A 25,724-nucleotide genomic window follows, 5' to 3' on the forward strand; every position below is an offset into this window, starting at 1 on the left:
TAGGCCGCATTTAGCTCTACACTGTTTGTTTAGTATGTCAAATACATTTACATTTTAAAGTGTTTAAAGTGTTAAAGCAAAACACTAGTGAGAGACCCCCCTTTGTGATTCCCCATGGAGGAGCAGCTCCATCTCTATGTCCTGACGTGTTGGATTTGTATAGACGAAGCGCAGGGGTTCAGTCCAATACCACACCTTTAAATGAGCCTTCTATTTTCAGACATGTGTTTTTGCTCTGCATATCCTGGCCATGAAGTCAGGTTACACATCTAACCTGTGACCCTCTCGCTCATAACTCTCCCTACCACCCCCCCCCCCGAGACACACACACACACACACACACACACACACACACTATCATCCTCCACATATTCTTCTACCCTGGGGTTATGATGCACTATTCATAAAGTTTTGTTTTACAAGGATCGCTCACCCCTCCGGGGAATTCATGCCTTCTGGTTTTAACAACATGGCCGGCCTACACCACAGGGGGCCCGTGGAAGGCTTACAAAACGTGACTGCTGGCCCTCATGCTTATGAAAGGTGTATCCATGCTCAGTCTGCGTGAGAGGACGGGTGGATGTGTGTGATTGGTCATTTACTTTTTTTAGGTGTTTTTGTCTGTGTGTGCTGGTCCTTGTGTCCATTCGATCCAAGACAGGGTCCAGGCACAACACACACCGCTGGCCTCCTACTGACCCTCACCAAGGTCACCGATCCAGCCCCCACAACACCTCAACAAGCCCTGACCTTGACATGGGTGCCACTCCGACCAGAGTTCCCCTCTAGCGGGTAGCGTGAATACCTGTCACACAGCGTCCCGAATCCTTGGTACCTCATCCGTTCAGGCGACCAGTGGGCTCTATGAGCCAGCCTTCCCATCGCTCTGTTGTCATGTTTGCAATCGCGTTGCCCGTCAACATTCCCCTCCGCGTTGCACAAATACAGATAAACAATCGGGCATGGTGCTGGGTGGGGGTGGTGGTGGTGGGGGGGTGGGGGTGCATCCGGTGGTTGTGTTATGCTAGGAGGCAGCGGGAGCAGGTGTTCCCGGCGTTCCCGCGTATCCGCACCGGAGCGAGTGGGAGGGCAAACACAGGACTGATGACACATCCCCCCCCCCCCCCCCCCCCCCTCCCAGCCTCTCCTGCTCGCATAGCAGCGCTCCCGGGAAAAACACCCCTCCCCCCCCCCCCTTACCCATACACCCGCGGCAAACAAACGCTGGGAACACGACGCTGAAGCATTCAGAAATGTCAGATACTTAGCATCTCACTCACACAAGAACATGCACGTTGTACACACACACACACACACACATGCATGTACAGTTACTTAGGTGTACACACACACACACACACATACACACAGACACACGCATGCATGTATGTTGCTTGACATGAACGTACAGTTACACAGATGCGCGCACACACACACACCCACACACACACACACACACACATCTGCAGTGCTAGCTCTACACTTGGCCCAGACGTAGAGTGAACAATGAATGCCAACTGGAGGTGAGCCCAAAACAGTAGTGGCAAACAGGAATATTAAATCATTGCTCAGTATTCCGACCAGGGCAGCGTAAACAGCCCGGCTCCCCAGGTGTTCTTCAGTAGTGTGTCTTCATTGTATTGCGGAATGTACATTTTAGACTTGTTTCGCATCGATACCCCTTTGTCTGCAGCTGTGATGTTGTTGAGTTGGCGTGTTCATCTGGCTTGTTGATCAGATTTATTCCTCGAGGTACGATTTATAATCAGTAATTGACTGGCGCCATCAATCGAGGGAACGGAGGTCAACTTGTTAGTCGAATGCTTGGTTTTTCCAATTCATAAGATTCAGTAGAAAGCTTGTATGATGTGCAATAACAGCATGTCGATCGCAAGCCACTGCCTTGATGAACCCTGACTTTGATCAGCCTCACTCCAACGAGAGTAAACCGTAGAACAACCTAGTCGTATTTTTTTAATTGCTGTGAGAATCGGCCACCAAGCTGTTTGAAGCACATGAAGTCTCACTTGATGCCCTTAGTCACCTGCAAGACCCATGTGGCAACGCACCCTGGAAACCAGAAAGTTCAGCCACACATCATTTCACAACCAGCCCAACCCAGCCCTATAAAGTTAGAAAGTCTATTTTGATGAAGCTATTTTCACATTCAAACCACGTCTTTATTTCGCACTGCTCTTAGTAGTTTATGTCCTGGTTAGTGTGTGAGTGCGGTAAAACAGATTGGGAAAACATACAGAATAACAATCGTGCTATGTTTACTTTAAGGTTGCGTAGGCAAATTGGGGAAACCAGACACAGTATGCTAGAATCTCATCATTCTCGTCAGGCATCCCTCTAAAACCATTCCCTGAAAAACACATAGCTCTAGCTTTAACAAAACGTCTGCTTAGCCTTGTGGAAGACTCTGGTCATGTGACATGAGTGCACAGGCAGATTGCAGGCAGGTACCCAGGATGGTATGTTGACAGACAGGCATTGGTTAAAGTAGGGTGGTTAGAAATACATATATTAATAACTTTCATACAAAGGAAACCTGTACTAAAAAGTGTTTTTATTTAGTCTCTTAATAATCTCAGATCCAGCTGTTCCTCCATGTAGCATCAGAAGTTCTTTCGGGAGATAACACCGAGCCTGGGCCGGAAACCATGACTGAAACTAATTTGGGTGATTGGAAGAAGCTTTCAGAAGGGAATTTTAATAACTCAATTCCTACTTGATTTGAAACCTTTACAACGTTTGCACAATTGACCATGGCTGGCCTAGTTTGTGTTCGCCAATTACTCGTTTACAGATCCCAGCCTAAAGCATCATGATTGCTCCAAACAAATATGAAGTCAAAGTAAGTGCAATGGTCCGTTCCCCTACATATGAGATTTCCTGCATTGTGAATCTAGCACTTGCATGAACACAAACATACAGACTATAGGTAACCATGGCCATTTGACCTACCCTGATAATTATATTTAAGTATATGACATGTTTCATTCAAAATTCACACACACACACACACACACACACACACACACACACACACACACACACACACACACACACACACACACACACACACACACACACACACACACACACACACACACACACACGTGTCCTAGCCAGAGAACAATAGTTTGATGTTGTGATACAGTGGCTGCAAGTCCTAAACCTGCCCACCTAGACCTGGCCGTCCTTCAGTGGAAACTCGCCTCTAATTATAGTCCTACGATATAGTGGGTGTATTCCCATGGAAAGTGTGTGTGTGTGTGTGTGTGTGTGTGTGTGTGTGTGTGTGTGTGTGTGTGTGTGTGTGTGTGTGTGTGTGTGTGTGTGTGTGGCCCCCTCCCTTGGTGCGAACATGGTATTCATAGGGTTGACAGAGTACTACTGGTTCTGGTGTTAGAAGGAATCACTGTTTGACTTCAGGACACAAGGTCCTTTTCAAGTGTGTGGTACTGCACCCAAAGGTGGCGCTATTGTAAAAGATTATGAATTAGGTTTATTTCTCCTCACCAGATTGACCTGGATTCAAAATTTGTTCAGAATATTAATCTCTAGAATCAGACGCATTTAAAAAAAACTTTTCCCACAATTTCTTATTAAAGCTAAACATGCTAAAAAGATTCAAAGGCTACAAAAATAATCAAAATTCACCCAAATCGCCACATAAAATCTTTAGACCAAGCCTCAAAAAAATCATCTAACAGAATTTGTTTTACTTAGTTCCATTTCAGGAATATTGGCCAATAAAGTTGGAGCAGTAAGCCCATTTTTCTTATATGACCATTTTGTTATTGTATAAAAAAACATAAGACTATATGTATTGGTGGATACCAATACCCCCAATTATGAAGTAGCCTTATTTCTCCTTAAGAGATTGACCTGGTTAAATGGTATAATGCCTTGTACTGGTGATCCTTAGGTTGAGTGTTCGAATCCCGATTACAGCATTATGAACAAGCTGAACATGACATTCTGTCATTGCCACTTATTTAAGAAACACAACATTGAACAGCACCTGAAATTCATTAGGCAATCACCATTCCGGCTCATTAGTTTCCAAGAATCGGACTACCAAGACACAGCATGGCATGAAGGAGAAGGAGGCAGAGGATGTCGTCCACCCGCTGTGGCAACGGACAGGCATTCATGGCAAGTGCATCTTGACACACCGAGAAAGATTGTGCTCTGCGATGGCACCAGGCAACTCTTCGTGAGATTCACCCGGAGACCCAGGATGGGCCACATGGGAGAGAAGACGCTTCATGTCCAGGGCCACCTGAGACTGGGATGGTGCACAGATGAGCCAGTCTTCCAGAAATGGCAGGATCTTCATGCCCGGCGACTGCAGGGGTGAGAGGGCTGCCACCACACACCTGGTGAACACCCGTGGGGAAAGGGAGAGGCCAAATGGGAGCACCCTGAACTGAAAACATCAACAGTACGCAGAACCTCTGCAGTGCTTAGCATGTGGAACCTCAGGACCTTCAGGAACCTGTTGAGACCCCGGAAGTCGAGGATAGGACGGAGTCCGCCATCTTTCTTCGTTACCAGAAAGTAAGTAGAGTAGAACCCCCCCGGGTTGCAACAGGGGATCTACTGGCTTGATGGCACCCTTGTCCAGGAGGCCGGACAACTCCTGGGTGAGGGCTTGGGTTTTTACCGGGTCGTGTATGATGGTCATCTTGACTTGGCCACAGGCTGGGAGCCGGCGTCGGAACTAAAGTTTGTACCCGTCGGTCAAGGTGGAAAGCACCCACGGATTCCTGGTGGAAGCAGCCCAATAGCTGAGCTGCTGCTGGGAAAAGCATCCGGCGACCGGCCCCTGACCCCCTGACCCTGGACCCCTGCACCGGGTCCCCCGGCCTCTAAAGAGTCTGGGGGAACGACGGGCAGCATATGAGAACTGAGGTTGCCCCGAGGGCAGTCGCTCAGGGGCCCGAAAGGCCTGTGCCTGCTGCTGAGCAGGCTGTGGACATGGGCGCTGAGGTCTGAGGTAGCCACTGGGGTGAGCCTGTGGTCGAGAGCTGGGCTGTGGGGCAGCTGAAGAACCTCTAGGCCTGCTAGGAGGAGGCACACTCCTTTGAAGCATAGATAGCTGTTGGCGAGTCTCTCTGGCTTGGAATGTTCACTCAAGCGCCTCTAGAGCTGCAGAGCCTAACAGCTCCCCAGGTTCCACTGGAACACTGCGGAGGGTTCTCCTGCACGCCTCAGTGAGAGGAGACTGTGCCAACCAAACCTGGCGGCGAGCCTGGACGAGAGTGGACATCAGCCGCACCAACTCTCTGGACATCAGCGCGAATGCCTGCAAAGAAGCGTCGCTGAAATCGTGGGCCCGAGCATCCACTGCAACCTCCTGCAGGCATGCTGACAGAGCGAGCATCAGGTGGGACATAGAATTGCCTATGCGTCCCATGCGTGCGGCTGTGTCATAGTCTTTGGAGAGCAGGTCATCCGTAACCCGACACTGGGGACGAGGACACCTCGCATCCAGTCTTAGAGCCTCATCAGGCGAGACAATTAGAGCAGCTATAGTCGGCTCAACTGCTGGCATGCGGTCCAAGCCAAACTTGGGTGCATCCTGCGTGAATGCCGAGCGTCGGATGTTGCATGAGAGAGGGCTCTATAATCCCTCCAGCATGCATGCAACTCCCTCAGATACTCCTCCGATGGAGGCACGGTAAAGCTGGCGGGGGCTGGGCCACACCTGAAGAATGCACTGGCCGGAGCCGGCTGCACTTGCGGCACATCTAGCTTCAGACGGGCCAGGGCCATACGAATGATGGCTCCCATTGAGTTGTCCTCAGAAGCATCAGTAGAGCTGCGGGTCGAAGGACGGGAGGCTGCGTCCTGTAGGACCCCATCCGGCTCGTACTCGGCAAGCTCGGCAGCTGACGTTGCCACAGAAAGCACATCTTCCTCCGGCTCCAAGGCGGCTGCCGGAGGAGCAAGAGCACCTGGCTGCCCTGCACCAGTCCCAGCCTGAAAGGGCAGGAAGAGGGACTTCATGCTTTCGAGCTCCGCTGTTAATTGGCCCACCTTGGAGGCAAGCCCGGACTTCCTAACCTTCTTCCTAGAAGTGGGGCCTTTGGCCTCCGCAGCCCGACGTTTAGAGCGACCATCCTGAGCTGCATTACGTCGCTGGGCCCAACCGTTGTTCCACCTCAGCCAGTCTAGTAACTCTCACTGCCCGAGGCATTAAACTGCAGTTCATGCAGGGATAATCTAAAAGACCCTCCTTCAGGTGCCCGAGGCCAAGGCATTAGGGACCCAAGTAATGGCCATCCTCAAGCTGCCGTGAAGCCATACAGGCCGAGTATGAGTGGTCGCCAACCATGTTGACAACCAGCAAAATCACACAGGATAAAAAGCAAGAAACAATAGACACTGGGAGAGGGGGCGAAAATACAACCTTCACCAACAAATGTATGAAAAGAACCCCAGACAAGTTAGCCTCAGCCGGAACTCCAACTACAGAGACACCTCTGCTGGGAGTGGGAGCGAGAGCACTGCCTTCACAAGTTGCGGTCAGAACGAAATGAAATAATAAGTGCAGTATAAATGCCGGGAGAGGGAGCGGAATCACAGCCTTCGCCGACAGATTTTGCAGGGATAACAGCCTAGACAGCCTCAGCGGGAACACTGCTACCAACTACAAGGCTAACTATAACTATAAATGCTGGGAGCGGGAGTGAAAACACTGCCTTCACCAGCTAACACAAAGCGGGCACAACCGAGTTGGCCCCAAAGTCAAATGTACCTAAGGCGGGAGTGGGAGCGCACACACTGCCGTCAGTGTGGGTACACCACGGCGCACCGACACAACTTTGAAATTAAATGATAAGCGTAGTACAAACGCCGGGAGAGGGAGCGGGTACACTTTTTTTTTTTTTACCATTTATGATGACTATATGCTCTGTAAGGTGACCTTGGGTGTCTTGAAAGGCGCCTCTAAATTAAATGTATTATTATTATTACACTGCCTTCACCGAAACACAAAAATATAACCACAAAGTAAACTTATCCAGCCAAGGATGATGTGTTCCACGGCAATCCAAACCTCTCGGCGGGTCCGTTGCGGCCTTTCGAGGGCGAGCAGCTCCGACAAGACGTCGCAAGGCCACCAGCAACGAACGACCAAAATAATATTAGACACTTAGCTTTAGCTAGCCTCTGATGCCACCGGAAGATATAGGCTGTCCGGAGCTCATCAGGGGTCACAGGTGACTTTGCTGGTATTAACACTCGACCTGCGCATGTGCGAGATGGATCATTCAGTGCTTGAAGCAGAAGTTTAATGTCCCCAGAATTTTTCATTTTGCTCGGACCCCGTTAATCAACCGCTTGCGGTTAAATTTGTGAATTAAGTTGTCTTAGAGTAGTAGTAATAGCATGCCATATTGACCCTGAAACACACTAATACTCAGAAAACCAAAATGAACAGCAGCGCAAAATTTGCAAAGGAACGAGCAACTCAAAAAAAGAGCACCACAACTTCCTCTTTTCTAGTTTCATTTGGGATCAATCTCCTTCGAACGTGGACACACACAACAGTTGTCGAAGCTGGTTCACCAGAAGACAATGTTAGATCAATCTCCCTGGTTTTGAGTGCATTTCTTCCATTTGTTTCAAGCCAGGGGAATTGCCTTGCTGCAGAAGACCCAGGTCGGAGCCTGCCTGGCTGCATGGCCCCAGCCTTTCATTAGCGCTGTGGGAAGAGCACAGAGGGGCTGTGTGTGTGTGTGTGTGTGTGTGTGTGTGTGTGTGTGTGTGTGTGTGTGTGTGTGTGTGTGTGTGTGTGTGTGTGTGTGTGTGTGTGTGTGTGTGTGTGTGTGTGTGGGAGTTATGCCACGCAATCACCCCAAGAAAAAAGATTACAGGGAACAAAACCAGCGTGGAAAGGGGGTTATGATTCCACATAACTGCCGGATCAAAACATTTCAATATGTATCACGACTATTAATGCAGTTACGCATAGAGGCCATCATAGTGTGTGAGTCAATAAGTAAAGTTGATTTAGTTTAGCCCCTTTCACAGAGCCAGGTCACAATGTGCTTCACAAAACTACAATCTGTTAATTAAATAAGACCATAACACCGTAAAAGCAAAACAAACTATAAAACCAGACCTCAAAAACAAAGCAATTACAAAGACTATGCAGCATAATTCCAAGGAGTGTGTGTGGGTGTGTGTGCGTGTTGCAATGGCATGCGATGTTGCATTTTCTGCTTGACACACTTATAGGTGATCGTGGTGTAAACCGGTAATTATAAGTTACCAGAAATGAGCGCAAACCGGTAATAAACCGGTCGATTACCAATCATTGCTTTAATTTATTTTTCAATCACTGAGGTTCTGCCAGTAAATAATCTGAATAAATTCACTCACGCAGAGTCCCACAGAGCAGCTCTCTATTACAAGAGAGGAGTATTTTGTACTTCAGAGAATGAGGAAGGCCTATTTTTTTATCACCCGCGTGAGACTACATGGCCACAAACAGCAAACACTTCTATTCTTATTTTGCAGCATGGGTCAGCGCTACACAGCGTAGGGTGGAGAGAGCCACCAGATTACAATGGGATCCTTTTATGAATGAAACATGTCACATACTTAAATTAAAAAAGCAGGGTAGGTCAAATGGCCATGGATGGTTACAGTATAGTCTGGTTGGTTGTATTCATGCATGTATTGGGGTAACCTACTTGCTGCCTACTAAATCCTGTTCCTCGAAGCAAAGACTTTGATTAAATGGAGCGTGACCATGGGAAGACACACAGAGGCAGCGTTCACCAAGCCTCTTCAGGGAGTCAATGGGTGTGCATGATTCTTAAAGGGAAAACGTTCACATCGTGAAAAAAAACCTAAAAATAAAATCAGTAAATTTGTAAAAGGCATCCAATGCGGTCTGCGGATATATATTTAATCCAGACGGGCGATCAGGGCCCCTCTGAAGAACCCACTTCTAATAAACATCAGAAACCTCCCCTTCACAACCACTGGCCCTTTAACCAACATCTGCCGGCTCCCTCCCGGATGAAACCCAAGAGCTCTCCGTGGGCTTCCCATGGGAAGAGACGGCATTCCACATGAATCATGTTCCCGGAAAAAATACAAACACAAAATACTTGATGTGATGTTCAATGAGTTCCATTACAAGAAAAGGGTCTAACAAAAGACTAGTTAGAGGGTTATTTACAGAAATACTTGATTACTCAAACAGAAAGGAACGATTGATGAAGCCAAATTATTTATTTTTTACATATTATCAAAACATAATATGGATTTGAATGTTTGACACTAATTAAAACACATTTTCTAATCTGATACAGATCTGCTAACCACAGTATTAACCAACAAAATATCCTTATTTTCCTGATGGAGCCTGCACCCTGCCTTGTGCGTCCCTACAAGACAGCACAACCCATCTGAACTAACCCTTTAATGTCCTCTGGGCGGGCAAGGCATGCCATCCCACCAGAGTGTGTGTTGGGAGTGAGTGGTGGTGGGGGTGGTGGTGGTGCTGGAAGAGGGGGCTTGGCGCGAGCTACGTGTTGGGTGTTGCCAGCGCAGGAAACAACCGTCATCCTGTGCCACCTTCTGCTCGCAGCGGCCGCACAGGAAATACCGCCATGACCCGGCGCTGATAAGACAGAGAGCTGAACCGCTGCCACGTGGTAAACAATGCAGACAATGGAGGACGCAACGCAGTGTGTGTGTGTGTGTGTGTGTGTGTGTGTGTGAACCAGTGTGTTACGCTTTTTTCTCTGGTATATGTGTGTGTGTGTGTGTGTGTGTGTGTGTGTGTGTGTGTGTGTGTGTGTGTGTGTGTGTGTCTGTGTGTGTGTGTGTGTGTGTGTGTGTGTGTGTGTGTGTGTGTGTGTGTGTGTGTGTGTGTGTACGTTTGATAATTAAAGACGAAAGACGGGGTGAAAGGGCGAAAGAAGAAAAGTTGACAAAGTATGGTTTGATTAAATAAAGTACAACGCTATCTGAACTATGAGTTCATAACATGAGTTACCGTTAAAGAATGACTCATTCCCCTTGCCCTTTAGCGGCTTTATTGTACAGCTTTACGACGGGAAAACTGGGCTAGTAAGCATCTGTGCCAATATGGTTTGGCATTCAATATCACAAATGTCCATTCAAACTCAACGCCAGTTCTTTGGTTTATTTCACCAAACAAAATGTTGTTTGTGTTCTTTGTGCCGAGCTGTGACGTGATTAGAACATATACTTAAATCGTTTATTCCAATACTTGCCTGGATGTCCACCAGCCAGGAAAGTCATGACTATGACTTTGCCCACTGTCGGAACAACTCTAAGTCCACGGAAACTCCAGGGAGACTTCAGTATCCGTGTGTGGCTTTGATCAGGAAAAACAGAGAAACATTGACTTTCTTTTAAAGACAAAAATATGCTCTTGAATGTATTCTCTTCATATTCTCTGCGGTCTTTTATGTCAGCATGCTTGTATGCATGTGTTTAAGAGTAATTTGATCTGCTATTTGGGTAGATCTTCTCTGTAAGAAGACACTGTTAGTGACCAAACGTGTAAAACTAATAAAACATCCATAGCATAATATAAACACTTAAGGACAAATATGTAAAGCTATTGAAGATCATTCCACATATAAACAGTAATGTTTACACATATTGCATAACAGCATACTCCCAAACATCAAAGCAAATATTGAGGCCAGCCAGACTTTATAGAATTTGAATTAAATAAGTTTCAACATACCTTTGTACAGCCTAACTTTAAACCATATGCAGGGTGAGTATATAGTAGACACTAACATTTGACAAATCATCCTCCGCCATCTTCCACTCTCCCCCGCTCCCGTGTTGCCTATTGTTGTGGTGTTGTTTATTTTTTCCCTTTTGTTTGATTGTCTGTACTGTCTGTATGCATTCCTTTCTTATTTGTAAAGCGTCTTTGAGCATTTAGAAAAGCGCTATAAAAAACGGATCTATTATTATTATTATTATTATTACTACTAACTCTATCTAATACAGAGACCAGGGTCTGTATATAACTTTATACTATAGATATAAAGTCTATAGGGCATATAGTCATCGACGTGTTCCGTTACTCATTGAAATGCTGAGGTTGGTTGAATGAATGAGTCGGGTTAAACTCTGGCTCTATTATTTTAATCTTTTCCCAGAGCGGCCGACCAAACAGAGTTGGAGCGCGGCCCTGGAGCCATGAGTCACTTCCTTGCACTCCCAACCTGTCCCCCGACACCAGGGGGGATTCAGATGAGGCTTCTGAGAATCTCACTTCCCAACGCAACACACGTTCCACGACGGGGGAGGTGCTGGGAGATTTACTTTTTTTTTTTATTGGCTTTTTCAGCTGATTTCAATTCAAGCAAGTATGTGTCTCGAGTGAATCAGTTGAGGCAAACAAAAGCACAACATAAAAAGTACTGGGTAGCTTCGCTCCATTCCCAGGGAAGTCGGGTTTCTAAAGAAACACGATGCACTGTTTGCTTAGACTCAGAAATCCCTATGAAAAACAACAATGACAGGGACATGGCCGATTTTTAACATGAAACAAAATATTTTCCTACCTGTGATGCAACGCATGCTGTGTGCCGGTTATTATTCTGGGTTTAAAGTTTCATCTTCTGGGTTTTGCGTGGCGTTGTATGTGTACATCCCCTTCTCTCTCTCTCTCTCTCTCTCTCTCTCTCTCTCTCTCTCTCTCTCTCTCTCTCTCTCTCTCTCTCTCTCTCTCTCTCTCTCTCTCTCTCTCTCTCTCTCTCTCTCTCTCTCTCTCTCTCTCTCTCTCTCTCTCTCTCTCTCTCTCTCTCTCTCTCTCTCTCTGTGAACGGATTGTGCTCAAGCTCGACTATCGCATTGTAACTCCCGGGTCTGACGGCACAATCAGCTAGGGTCCCCGTACAATACCAACACTGTCAGTTATGTGGTAGCCTTTGTGTACGTCTCAGAGTCTGCTCAGAGCTCATCTCTCGCTCGGCTGTCACAATCTATTGGTTTAACTCACTTGGGCGATTGGAAATTCTACATATTGGTTATATAGAGATTGGTTATATTTAGAAAAAGCTGACCGGCGTCTCAACCACAACAGATTAGTAACATGGCTTCCTTTGCACCATACTCCCACTGAGCAATGTCGTATTAGACTTCCCAGCTGCTGTGAGCACAAGAGTACAGTGTTGGCACTACTTCAGGACAGCACACTCTGACATGGCGCGTCCTCACACAAACAGCACACTGCAGTTAGGCAAGGAGGACTCATCAATGTTCTGTTTGTTTTGCATTTTTCCACTTGCAATGATGTGGCAAACTTTTTCCAGCGGCATCAGTACATTCTTTCAACGTGGACGTGTAACTTCTGAGGGCCCTGTCTGTTCTGAACATCTGCAGAGGAAATGGGTCACACCGTGCGTGCTACCATTAGCATAGCAGGCACGGGCCTACGCCAGGACAGCCTCATTAGAACACTCTGGCAGGAGGATTATGCGTGTGTGTGTGTGTGAGTGAGTGATTTTTTTTCTATTCAATATATACTTTCATATTTCAGTGTCGTATCTTTTTGTGCTTTGGCTATGTCAGTGTACGTTATCCTTGCCAATAAAGCTCTTGGAGTCTTGACTCTTCAGACAGCACATTGCCTCATGGCCACATCATGGCCCCCCCCCCCCCCCTCAGCCCGTCCCCCGTTGTAACCAGGACAACGCATGATGGTATCCCTGGCTGTGCTGCTGGTGGAGGATCGGGTCGTCGTACCCACCCACCAGGAAGCCCACCGAGGCGAGCCACCGCCAGAGCGGGGTGGTCCCCCCCAAACCATCTCTCGACCAGGGCTCTCGTTTTCCCAAACAGGGCGGTCAGCCAGATTGTGAAAGGCAATGGGGGACATATGCTTGGCTATGAGTCACCGTTCACTTTTCCTTAGCGCCACAGACAGATGACTGCTGTGCCTCGAGGATGCAGACACATCTATATCAATGAATAAATATAGACGTTGCAAACAAGTCAAGGTGCTCTTGAGCAAGAACGCTTGAACCCTGAGGCTTAATAGCCAAACTATGGTGAAGGCGTTGCAGACTTTCACTTCACAACGCATACATTCGATACATGGTTATTATTAGCATCTGTAAAATGTCTTACAAAAAGGAATGAGCGCAACTGAAGGTTGGAGATCTGGAATGGATACTGCAATTAGATTTCAACAGCAGCCAAGTACCAACATCAGCCTGCCCTTTGCTGCGGTTCCAAGACTGGAAACCTACTCCAGCATGGAGGGGACATCTATAGAGGGCCAAGTTTACCCCCCCCTCCCCAACTAATCCACTCAGAGGCTCCATATGACCAGCCCTATTTCTCCAGATGTTCCTGAACCACAGCAGCAGCTGCAGATGTGTGCCCCTCCCACAGCGATTCCAGGACCCACCCCCCCGTATCTCTTCTCGGCTCCTCTCATCTCTTCCCGTCTCCCCTCCTCCTACCTCATCATGTCTCTATGTCCTCAGGCCATCCATCCATGTCTCCCTGCCTCTCTCCTCCCCCACCTCCCCAGTCCTCCCACTGGCTTGGGTACAGGAACATCCTGGGGACGGCCAGGTGAGATACAGCCGCAGGAGAACCACTGAATCCCGGGCCAGTAGCTTGACGCGATCCCAAAAGGTGAGCGCCCAAGTATTCCCGCCCCTGTCTACACGTGTTGACCACTGGTATCATGGCAACAGGTGGCAACTATTCCATCCAGGCCCTCTCTCACCCCTCTCCCAGTCCCTGCTCTCTGCCTTCAGTATCTGGAAGCGGAGGAGGGAGGAGGAAGGAAGAAGGAAGGAGGAAGGAGGTAGGGAGGGGACACACGGGAGGAATAGCAATAAAAGTAAGAGTAAGAGTAGAGTAGCGTCAGCCTCATTTAGCGCAGCTTCCGAGGTCAGGGACACGGTACACTGACAGCGTCGAGTTCCAGGAAGTTTGGGGAAGAATTGTTGACGTTGGCGGATTTAACTCTCGCAGTGTGAGGTGCATGCATTGGTCTATGTTGAGTCATCCGCTTAGCGTACGTCACGCAGGTTCAATGTTGAAGCTGAAGCGTGACGCGTTTCACATTCCTGACCGCCGACTTCCATCGCAGTCAGAGGATGCTGCCTTTGTGCCTCTTGAAGCCTCACGCAGGTCATAGGGTTTTTTAATTTGATCAGGGTTGTGTTACACGGCCGTCAACCTTCATAGGAGGTATTTTGGTGTGAGAAATGATGACATAACCCTGAAAACAACACCTTCTGCAATAGCTGTATAAAACAACTTAACCCACAACCACAAGACACTTCCTTATTCCTTTATATTTGATCGGGCCGATTTGAATTGTTGCATTTGTATTGCAATATAAAGATAAGTACTTCAGGGTGCTTGACAAATGTATGCCTTAGAAAATAAGGCCCTGCCTGTAAGAGGCTATAATGGGAGGCTGATGCATAACTATAGTAGATGCACCCCTCACCTCACCCAAGCACCCTCAAGCTCCTCAGAAAGCAAACAAACCCAATCTTTCGGGATAACAAGGCAAGCGGGTTTTCCCGAACTCCTGCCTCGAACCTCCAATGGTAAGCGATACAAGGTGTAACGTCAAGGCAAGAATGTGTAGGTCAGGCTCCTACCCGCTGAGCGACGACCAGGGAACGGGCAAGGTTCCGTTTACACAGCTTTCCCCGTCGACGCCCCAACAGCTCATGCCATGTTTATATACGGGCTGACTAACACCAGGGCCTCGACGACTATACCAGCAGTTATGTTGCACAGGGATTAGGTTACATATAGATGTCTGGCTTAAAGGGGCCTTCAGGAAGAATCTTTAGGAAAATGATTCTTCTTTGAAGGATCCATCAAGTAAATAAACATTACAAAATAAAAGTCCTCATTCTGACTGACCTACGTTTTTCTTCAAATCATACAAAACATGTTTACCAAAGTGTAAACAGGGACATACAGTCACATATATCCAGTGTTGGGTACTTCATAGATTGCCGTCTTCAAGCATAACATGTGATCCTGTGGTACTAGGGCAAGGCCTGCAGCCCTATTAGTGTGTCTGCGTAAAACGTCCCGTAAACCACGGTTACTGGGGCAGGGTTACGTCACAGGGGACTACGCTGTGTGTAAAACACATTAGCGCTCTGAAGCCCAAGCAATGCTCCATAACTGCCGTCTGCGTTCCTTGTTGTTTGCTCAGGCTTTTCCCCCCTAAAAACACGCATGCACACGCAAGGCTGTCTGACACATGACACGAGCATATGTGCGACCTCAAAGTCTCTCAGGCATACACACGCACGCTGTCGCACATGTGTTTTTACGAACACACAAAACCTTTGCCCTTACCTACCCACACACACACACACACACACACACACACACACACACACACACACACACACACACACACACACACACACACACACACACACCAACATGTGGGAGTGCTTAGTGGTATTTAGCTCCTTGCAGGCTCACCTGGGTCTGTTCTCTCCTGCATAGTTCACCAGAGGGTGAGCAGCCTATTGTAGCCACAACATGGGCCTTTACCGTGAGGAGGACAGGGGATGGATGAACAATGCTCTACTGAAGGATCGAGCATCTGGAGATGCAGTATGAGTCCACACACATGGAAACAAACACACACCGACAGCCACGGAAAGTCTCTCTCCACGCTCACGCACACACACACACACACACACACACACACACACACACACACACACACACACACACACACACACACACACACACACTAGGGGTAATGTCTCTCAGTAAATACTGAGAAACTGCTGTAACATTTATTTCTTACAAATGCCATGTCCCAATGCGCCTACATATAGTATACTGGCTCCATTAAAGAAAAGGGTGTGGACGTATATCAAGCTATAAGCCTGTTACCATATTCACCATAGCTTGTATAACGTCCCTTTCCAGCTGGGGAAGACGCATGCCCTGAATACAGACAAGATGAAGTGAACAACCAGAGCCGGAGACACAGGTCAGTTGATAAGGAGCACATGGAGGAAGGAGGGGGAGGGGGAGGCGTTAAGGTCGCCCTGTAGATACAGGCGTAGTGTTTCTGTGGATTAAACACATAATGTTGCCCAGATTCAGCACACACACACACACACACACACACACACACACACACACACACACACACACACACACACACACACACACACACACACACACACACACACACACACACACACACACAAACTTTAGGAAGGTAAATCGTAGTGTTCCTCATGCTTAGTGAACAGAGATGTAATTTATCTCTTTAAACACAGTGATGATATTATGTGTATATATTGACGATAAAAGGATTGGCCAAACTGAAGATAGCAAGACTTCATTCAAATGTCTACAATATTGGGCTCAAGATGTGTCTTATATATACGCCCATGACGACTGCCTTGCACTCAGAGAGGCTACACATGTAGAGGAGGGTAAAGACCATACAATATACGTGCAATATAGTGACTTTTTGGCCTAGGTGTGACTCACGTAAAGCAGCGGCTGAATACCCACAGGGAGGGTTTAAGTACTAAGCTCGTAAAGGGTGTATGCAGGGGGGCTTTCCAACACTTAACCCCACATAGCCTGGAGGTCACGATGTCAGAGGGGGAGTGAGGAAGTGAAATGCAAATGTCTCAGTGGTTTCATTTCATTATCCCGTTCTCTCTCACTGCCTCCAATGGCTACTTCTGTTTTATCTCTGCCACATCCGTCTTCCTTTAACTCTCTGTTCATTTCCTCCTTCTGTTTTTCATAATCTCTCTCTCTCTTTCATTTTCTTCCACTCTGTCTCATTTCGTGCTGTTGATCATTTCACTTATGTATTTCTAATCAAACCTCTCTCACTCTCTGGTTGTTGCTCTTTACCTCTCACTCCCATCGCTTTCTTCTCCCTTGAAAGCATTCTTTATTATTTTTGGTCAACGGAGCATGCCTTTGTAGGTCAGAGACGTAACCTACACGTGCACACACTCCAACACAAAATGCACACACTTGCGCACTTACAAAGACATTATTGACACACTCGGTACACAGGGAGACCTCCACACTCAGACATCCATACATTTGACCTGAGTGTTCTCATATCTTTTCTCGTCTTCCCATCCTCCTGCCTCTGGACATGTATGACGGGTGGTTAATCCTGTTCTCTGTGTGTTGGTGCCATCTGCAGCTGTAGTCTGCCCTCTCTCCTCTGCCTGCTCTATAGCAGACCCCGGGACTGTTTGGATCAAAGGCTGCCCTGGGTTTCACCAGATTCAAGGGGTCCTCTGTGGAAACTGGTTGCACAGAACGTAAAACTAACATTATCTGATTTTTTTTGGTTTTCTCAGTCATAACGTTGACCGAGAGTGTGCAATGGTTTTGGTTGAATGCAAAGGCTTTTTACGGAGTAGACCATTTTAATCATCTATACCGTTTTATGTGGAATCTCCTGTTGTCTTGTGTGAATGCAAGTGTATCATATGCAATACACACAAGTAGTTCAAAGTTAAAAGTGTGCTCCATTTCATTCTTATACAATTCGGTCCTTCAAAAGGCCTGCAAAACAGCACCCTCTTGCTGATGGATCAGGTAGTGCGGAATCCCGAGCGATCGGTTCACTTCAGCAAATTGAGATATCATTGATTTCAATCCAAATTTAGTTTGTGTTGCTTTTTTTTTTCAAAAGGGAATTTAAATTATGTGAAAATGCTGGCACACGGCACACTTAAAAAAGGAGAACCCAAACCAAACACCACTTGTAGAATGCTTTGCATTACGCCCTCTCTGGGCTCAAACACACGCTACTGCAAAACATTTAACCTCTTTAACGTGACACTCATGAGCTGTGCTAGCTATTCTTCTTGTGAAGCTGATAAATCATTCTAAACACGTCCCTAGATATATGGTTCATCTTATTATTTTAAAAGTAGATTGACAAACGGTTAACAGGGTTAACTGGGGGAAAATGTGTTGATTTCTTCCTGAGACTATGGATCCCCCCTGACCTTTAATGATTGTTGATCCGGCAGGTGTTTAAAAAATAAACACATTGACGTTTCTTCGCTACCAGTTGAAGCTACGACGTTTGGACTTCGCCGGGCGAATTCATTTCACTCTTGCCGTCTGGCTTTTCGATCACAAAACAGAGCTCAGACGTGTAATTTAGGCTTTGGGCCCCGGGTTGGGGGGGGGGGGGGTAGCTCTGTGCCTGCCTGGCACACACCCAGCAGCAGAGGGGGTTATCTGGGGACAGAGCTGTCTTTTCCGCCGCGGCCCGGGCCTTTCCGAGGGGACGCCATTGTTGGGCTAATATCATTTCAGGGCTTCAATGGGCTTGGCGGCGCTCCCGACTCCTGTAATACAATAACAGTAATTCATCACGGGCCGCAGCGAACACAGGAGCAGCAGCTGTTGGGAGGTACAGTGGGCGTGCGCGTCCTTTTCTGCCGCTGACACCGCGCCACCGTTTGTTTCCATTGTCGACGCGGGCCAAGACTTCCGTGTAGCGCTCCATGTTTCCGTCACCTTCGAAGGGGGGGGGGGGGGGGCAGCTGTTCCTCTGTTACTACCTCGTCTTGCGCGGCGAAGCAAGATACCCTCAAGGCTTCGCTGGGTTTCCGATATTGTCATCAAACTTATTTGGCTTGCTGTAGCCATCGCCTGTAGAACAATGCCGTTTCCATATTTAAATGGGTTAGCTGACTTGTTATTTCTTAATTAAACAAACAGGAGGCGGTGTGTGTGTGTGTGTTTGTGTGCGTGCGCGCGCGCGTGCGCGCGTGCGTGCGGGGGGGTACCACCAGAAACCTCCTGGGCCAAATTGAGATTTTAGCACACCGCTGCACGCCCTACCCAAATTCACCCTCATCAAGCGCTACCTTTTTACTGAACGTCAGCTAATTGCAGGGCAGTGCCAGGTGTGTGTTTTTGCTGACGACGGCAGATGAGGTCCCTGATTGGATGCGTCGCTCCTCGGTCCGCACCTGGGAATCCTCGCGGCCGTTTGAGTTTAACTGTCAGCAATCAATCCGGGTTTCACCGCCGCCTCCTCCCCTTGTTCAATTAAGGCCCGCCGTGGAAATCCATTGTTTTACAACTAGCCTAAGTGGATTTGACAAGGAGTCGGCATATTTAACGCGCGGCAGCGCGCACGTACGCATGCCAAACCCGTCTAGATTTCTTGGGGTACAAAACAGAGGAGGGACTTTGCTTTTTGGTTTCCGTTTTCAAGTGTTCGAGCGAGTATATTAAATTCAATTCTGAACGCTGTGCTGTGGTGATGGGTTGTTGCACTCCTCTCGACTAAAATGACTAAAATGCCCCCTCAACAGAAATTACCTTTTGACATCTGGGCTCACTCAGACACTCTTCATAGTAAATGACCCGAAACGCCTTGGACATCAAAGTATGCTCTTTGTGTAAATGTCTTCATTTAGACATCCCCCCCCCCCCAACCCACACCTTAACCTGTGTGACACACACACACACACACACACACACACACACACACACACACACACACACACACACACACACACACACACACACACACACACACACACACACACACACACACACACACACACACACACGATAACATCTGTGTTGGTATGCTGCGCCCTTGTGGCGCTGTGCCGTCAAATCTCTAAACTATGACGGTGGCTCACCTCGCAGACGGGGAGAGAAGAGATTTCATCTGTGGCATTTCATTCGATTAAAGATACACATCACACGGAATTTCTCCCTGCACATAAATTGACAACGTGAGCTCTGGTGCAGTCGGGCAAAAAACATTTGGAACGGCACAAAGGAAGTAAATACTTGAGTTAAGATAACTGTAGGCCTTTCTATGGCTGTGCACAGTTCCTCTCTTTGAACGAGGCTGTGGCGGATAGTGGCTGACATTTACACGCCTCATCTGTTTTTTAAGTTAGACGGATGATCCTACTAGGGCGAATGCACGAGCAGGAAGTTGCGGTTAGTGAACCTCCCTATTATAGCCATAATATTTGGGTTGAACGTGGACGCGCAAGCCACTAGCATCCGCACGCGTGCACACACGCACGCACGCGTGCGCACGCACACACACACACACACACACACACACGCCAATTTATCTACATTAAAGCGTCCGTTACCTTGGAGGGCGGGCGTGCTTGGTCGGGTTGTGTCTCAGAAGACGCCGCTCGGCTACTGGGGGGAGGTGGGCAGCCAAGGGGTATTAACAGCACCAGTGTCCCGGTGAAGCGACAAGGACAGCCATCGATCGGTCCTTAAATGAGAGCGAAGAGCGCAATTGATCCCCCATCGATCCACTTTCTCCCCTCCGGAGCAAGCCTCTCTTGTGTCTTTCATTATAACCACTTTACGCCCAATCAGGCGTGTTTGAAATCCGGCTGTATGTGAAAATCCCATCGAGAGATATTTGCTCCATTTGTTGAAGGCTGTAATTATGAGATGAGCGGCGGAGCCGGGGGGGGGGGGGGGGGGGGCTGGCCCAAGGTTAGCGTGGCAGGTGCGATGAGGCTGGGTGATAATTAAAGTATCCAATGCTTCCCACTGCAATTTGCTTCCACAAATAAGCCAGGGTCCCGGTGGAATCTGCCAGTGTCTGCAAGGGGCTTAGTGTGTGTCTTTCTCACACTCTGCCTTCAATGACGAACTGTGAAGGTGTAATAATATATAAATAAAATCGCAGGTTTCCTTTTGTTGCTTTTTTACACGTTTTTTTTATTGAAAGCTTCATCAGAGAGAGAGAGAGAGAGAGAGAGAGAGAGAGAAAAAAAACAACTCTTAAAACCAAAGTTAACTCCTAACATCCACAGATGTACAGATAGTTCTCAAAGATCACACACACTGAGCAGCGTGCGTGAGGCGTGACCATGTCCTCGTCTGCGCTGAAATTTAAAAAAAAAAAGCGCAACAAAACAATAAAACAGCAACAAAACCAACCACAAAGAGGAAAAAATGAATAAATCAAACACAAACCCACAATTTAAAAAACCGCTCTGCTGTCCTAATAAATATTTTTTGAAAAATCGACAAATCCCATCATGCCTAAACGCTCGCCTAATCATACATTTCTTTACAATTTGGTGGGCCATTTCACAAGCGATTGAAGCCCAGTACGTGTGTGTAGGTGTGTGTTTTCTCTTGGAGCTGTTTAAAGTCTGTAATGAGATGTATTGTCTAGCTTGCTTGCTGGCTGGCAAGGGACATGTAACAAACCAATAGGTCTCTAGTTACAAGGTGGACCAAAGCGTCAATTCAAAAGCATGGGCTCTTATGTTGGTAATGGGCAACTCCAGATGGATTCGTTAGTGCATTGTGTGTTTTAGTGAGACAGACGTGTGTGTGTGTGTGTGTGTTTATCTATGTAAGAGCTATTAAGCGCCAGATCTCCTAATATACAGACAAGGAGAATGGATTGATGACAGTGTTTTCACCGGCTAACACACATACACTCATACACTCAAACACACATACACACACACACACGGACACACAAACATCAATCAATCTTAAAAAATACACGTGAAGCATCAAGTCATTCCACCGAATACTTTGAGTAAAACGAGCACACTGCTCTTTTATCCCGTAGTTCCTCTGATATTCAGAAAGACACACCACAGGGAGTACCTCACAGATGCTTCCGGAAGCTATAGCATCATACTGGTGTCATTGTGGGTGGTGGCAGTGATCCATAGAGAGGAGAGACAGTGCAGGGGTCGGACAGAGAGACCATGAGGCGAATGGAGAAAGAAAACATAGATGGTGTTTTTGATTTGTTTTTGTCTGAAGCCGTGGCAGTGAGGTCGTCTTGAATGGCGAGCGCCTTGTCTGGGAGCCTAGCGTCAGCAGAACAGACGTGGCCGTAGCACGCAGAGAAGAGGGGGTCTTGTTCTGGGTTTAATATGAAGCAATATCAGCCAGGGGAGAGGGGGTGGGTGGGGGTGGGGTTATAATAAGGTAGTGCTGAGTTACTCTAGCCAAGATTTTTTCAAACAGTGCTGGAAGTGAGTGAGCAGCTTCATTAAAACCAAACATCCTGAAATGTTGTGGATGTGGGGGGATATTAAAAACCCTTCCACGACAACCCAGGAAGCAGCAGCCGAGAGAGAGAGAGAGAGAGAGAGAGAGAGAGAGAGAGAGAGAGAGAGAGAGAGAGAGAGAGAGAGAGAGAGAGAGAGAGAGAGAGAGGGAGGGAGGGAGGGAGGGAGGGAGGGAGGGAGGGAGGGAGGGAGGGAGAGAGAGAGAGAGAGAGAGAGAGAGAGAGAGAGAGAGAGAGAGAGAGAGAGAGAGAGAGAGAGAGAGAGAGAGAGAGAGAGAGAGAGAGAGAGGTTGACATTGACTTATGTGATGCCACGATGACTATTAGTAAGGGGGTGTTTTAGACTGAGAAATCATACAGGCTGCACACAGTGTGTGTGTGTGGTGCTTATTAATAAGAGGCCTGACTTGTCACCTGTGGAGGAGGGGGTTGTGTGACTGCACTGCGTCTCTCTTCCAAACACGCACACACACACACACACACACTCACACGCACACGGGCGTGTATACGATCGCACCCACACACATTTCTGCAAGAGGACAGAGTACTTGCTTGGACAACCTCTCCCTGGCAACAGTAGCTAATTAACGCCCCCCTCCTTCCCTCCCCCTCACTTTCTCTCCCCCTCTCTCTCCAGCGCTCTCTCGCTGGCTCTTCATTTTGTGCTGACACACGAGGGCTGTCTGAGGGGCACGCGTTGTTCCTCCACGATCTGAATCGGAGCTCTTTAAAGCGACAGGCGCGCATTCTGTTGCGCTCCCCGCCACAGAGCCGCTGTGTGTCCGCGAAGGTGTTTCTCATTGTGCTTATTCTTGAAGCGTGGTTTAGCTCGGTTAACGCTTTTTAGAAACTCCCCCCACATCCTCCCCACCTCTACCTTCTAGCTACCAAACGACAAAACAGAGCCGAACCGTTTGGTTTAACATCTAGTCTGTCTGGAATCTCAAACGGCGTAATCAAATAGCTTGTTGTCTGTTGTGCATGTATCGGCCGCGGTCCCACCGGCCCTGCGTGGGTTTGGGGGGTGTCCGGCTAGCTGCTTAGCTCCCACCTGCTGCCACTGCTGTCTCTTCATACCGTTCTGTTTCCCTTTATCCTGTTTTCCCCATCATCAGCATCTGTTAGCAGGGAAGCTGTTGTCAACCTGGCGATGGCGCTACGAAATATAACCCTTTACGAGTTCAGGTTTGACAGCTGCCTAGAGCAGCTCTTGAAACACACACACAAACACACACGAAAACGCACACACATATTTACATATATAGGCATCCTCACAGAGAGACAGATACACCCACTGGCTTAGAAGCAGACCAGTTGTGAAGCAGCAGCGATACAACGAGATCTTAGAGCATGAGGAATTCTTCCAATGCCATCGATGGGCCCCTGGAGCAGAAGTGATCTATGGGCCAATATCAGGGCTGAATGGGGTTGATAAAAAATGGTGGTGTGGCAGGTATTGGACGATAAGATAGTTTCAAAGTCACTTAAAAAGCAAACACAAATGTCACGGAGCCAGGCTGCTACACTATTAGCCTGACAGATATATTGTCCTCGGCCGATTGATAGCAGGATTTGGCTCTCCAGCGCTCACTTCTGCATTTCACCTTTGACCTCCTCTAGCAGTGAGGAGGGAAATTTGGCTCGGCTCTGTGGACAGAGCCGAGACGGTCTCCTTTATGCACTCACGCTCTCCCCGTTGAGGCGAGTATACATGGATCTCTCAGGACCGCGCTAGCCTTGATTGTGTATGTGTGTGTGAATGCCTGTGTGTATGCCTGTTTGTGTGTCAGTTCCAAGACAAGTTAATCCAAATCGGAACGAATCATCGGCCGTCATAAAGGAGCTGGTCTCCTCGCTTTAGCACCTTTGGTAGCTCCGGTGTCGGGTGTGAAACCTCCGCGGCACAACGTGTGATGACTCTGTGTGCTTTTGATATCTCTGACGCTCACCGTTTTGCAGCTATAACATTACGACAGTATATATGGAATCATTTGGAAGCTTAGTGAAAGGCACTCGATGTAAAAGTTGATTGTTATTAACAAGCTTTTGTCCTTTCTGCGAGAAAACAACTTCCACCGCCCCACTGCCACACCCCCCCCCCCCCCCCCCCACCAGCCCCCCCGCGCATCTCCATGAGAACGGGACAGGGTTAGCTGGGTTTGTTTCCCATAATGCAACACGCACTTCCAAACACACTTTTAGGGGTGGGGGTAACTTGAACCGTGAAAGCTCAATTGCAATTGTCACCGAACATGAAAGAGCTGTGTGTGTGTGTGTGTGTGTGTTGAAGAGAGGTGTTGGGGGGGGGGGGTTCTGAAGGACAGTCAAGTGGATCCTATTGGCCCAGAGGGAGACAAATTGGGGCCCCGTCAAGCCTCATTTGGAGGGTGAGTGAAATTGGTTTGCGGTTCTGCCTCTACACCATCCACCGACACACACACACACACACACACACACACACACTTATGGAGAAAGAAAATGGACGCAGGCGGTTGTCATGAAGTGGAATGGCAACTGTCCCACAAGTAATTTTCGCAGGAGAAGAAGAAGAAGAAGTGAGTCTCCTGGCAGGGAAGGGGGGGGAGACGAGAGGAGGCCATGATGGAGCTGCTCTACCTAACTCCGGAGGACAGCTGGACAAGTGAGGAGTGACGCCCTGCAGGAATGCTGGGAAGGGAGCAAAAAGGTCGCCATTCGTCCCACCCGTCCCCCCTCCGAACTAGAGCAGCTCTCTGGTCTGTGTGCGGTGAACCATGCTGGTCTAGCCCTCAAACCCCACCTCAACCCCAAACACCAACTGTCGTATCCCCTACAGTCGGCGGTCCCTCTCCGGCATTACACCAGCTCACTGTAGCTGGAACTACCAGCGACCACAGAAGTGAATCGGATGGCCTCGCTAACCACACTTGTAAAAAAACATTGCACCAAGGGAAAGACAGTACATTCAACGACAGGTTGAATCCATGACGACGCGCTACAGGCTCACGTGGCACAGCAGCGGCAGGAGGACAGAGTAGACTAAGCTGGCTAGATCGGTTTTATTCTACGAGCGATACAGGACATACGGCGCCAGCACAGAGCCACAGGTCATCGACCCATTAGCGTTTATGAATCAGTGTTCTTGTGTGTTGATAGCCCGATGTTGAGACAATGACGGGTTCTAACAGGTAGAGGCGTGTGTAGCAAGTGTCGTAATCTATGCAAAATGGACGTGGGAAAAAAATAAAGGACGTTTGGTTAACTGCAACTGGTTGATCACACATTCAAATACTGTTTGAGGTTATGTGTGTGTGTGTGTGTGTGTGTGTGTGTGTGTATGTGTGTGTGTGTGTGTCTGTGTGTGTGTGTGTGTGTGTGTGTGTGTGTCTGTGTGTGTGTGTGTCTGTGTGTGTGTGTGTGTTTGTGAGGTGATTGTTCGGAAAACTTTCGAAAATTTGCTTAAAAACTGTAAAAACCAAAGAAAAATATGTAAATGTTAAAGAGGATAGTAAGGACTGGTCCGGCCATCAATGTCAACTCAAAAACAACAACGACAACAATAGCAACGGCAGCAACAATATCAACATTAACATTAACAACATCAACAACATCAACAACAACAAAATCAAACTAAATGGAAAGAAAGGAAGAAAAA

The 25,724-nt window shown here is 47.9% G+C and overlaps 1 protein-coding gene across 1 annotated transcript in view; it reads right to left on the reverse strand.

Moving 5' to 3' along the window:
• Positions 1–25,116: 25,116 nt before the first annotated feature.
• The window catches only part of LOC115536137 (RNA-binding motif, single-stranded-interacting protein 3), a gene marked incomplete in the record, with an annotated part of 196,809 nt that continues 196,201 nt past the window's right edge, over positions 25,117–25,724 (reverse strand). The window contains 1 exon segment of the mRNA XM_030347821.1: positions 25,117–25,724. This exon segment is cut by the window's right edge and continues 1,475 nt beyond it.

Source organism: Gadus morhua, chromosome 22, assembly GCF_902167405.1.
Source record: "Gadus morhua chromosome 22, gadMor3.0, whole genome shotgun sequence".
Taxonomy (NCBI): domain Eukaryota; kingdom Metazoa; phylum Chordata; class Actinopteri; order Gadiformes; family Gadidae; genus Gadus; species Gadus morhua.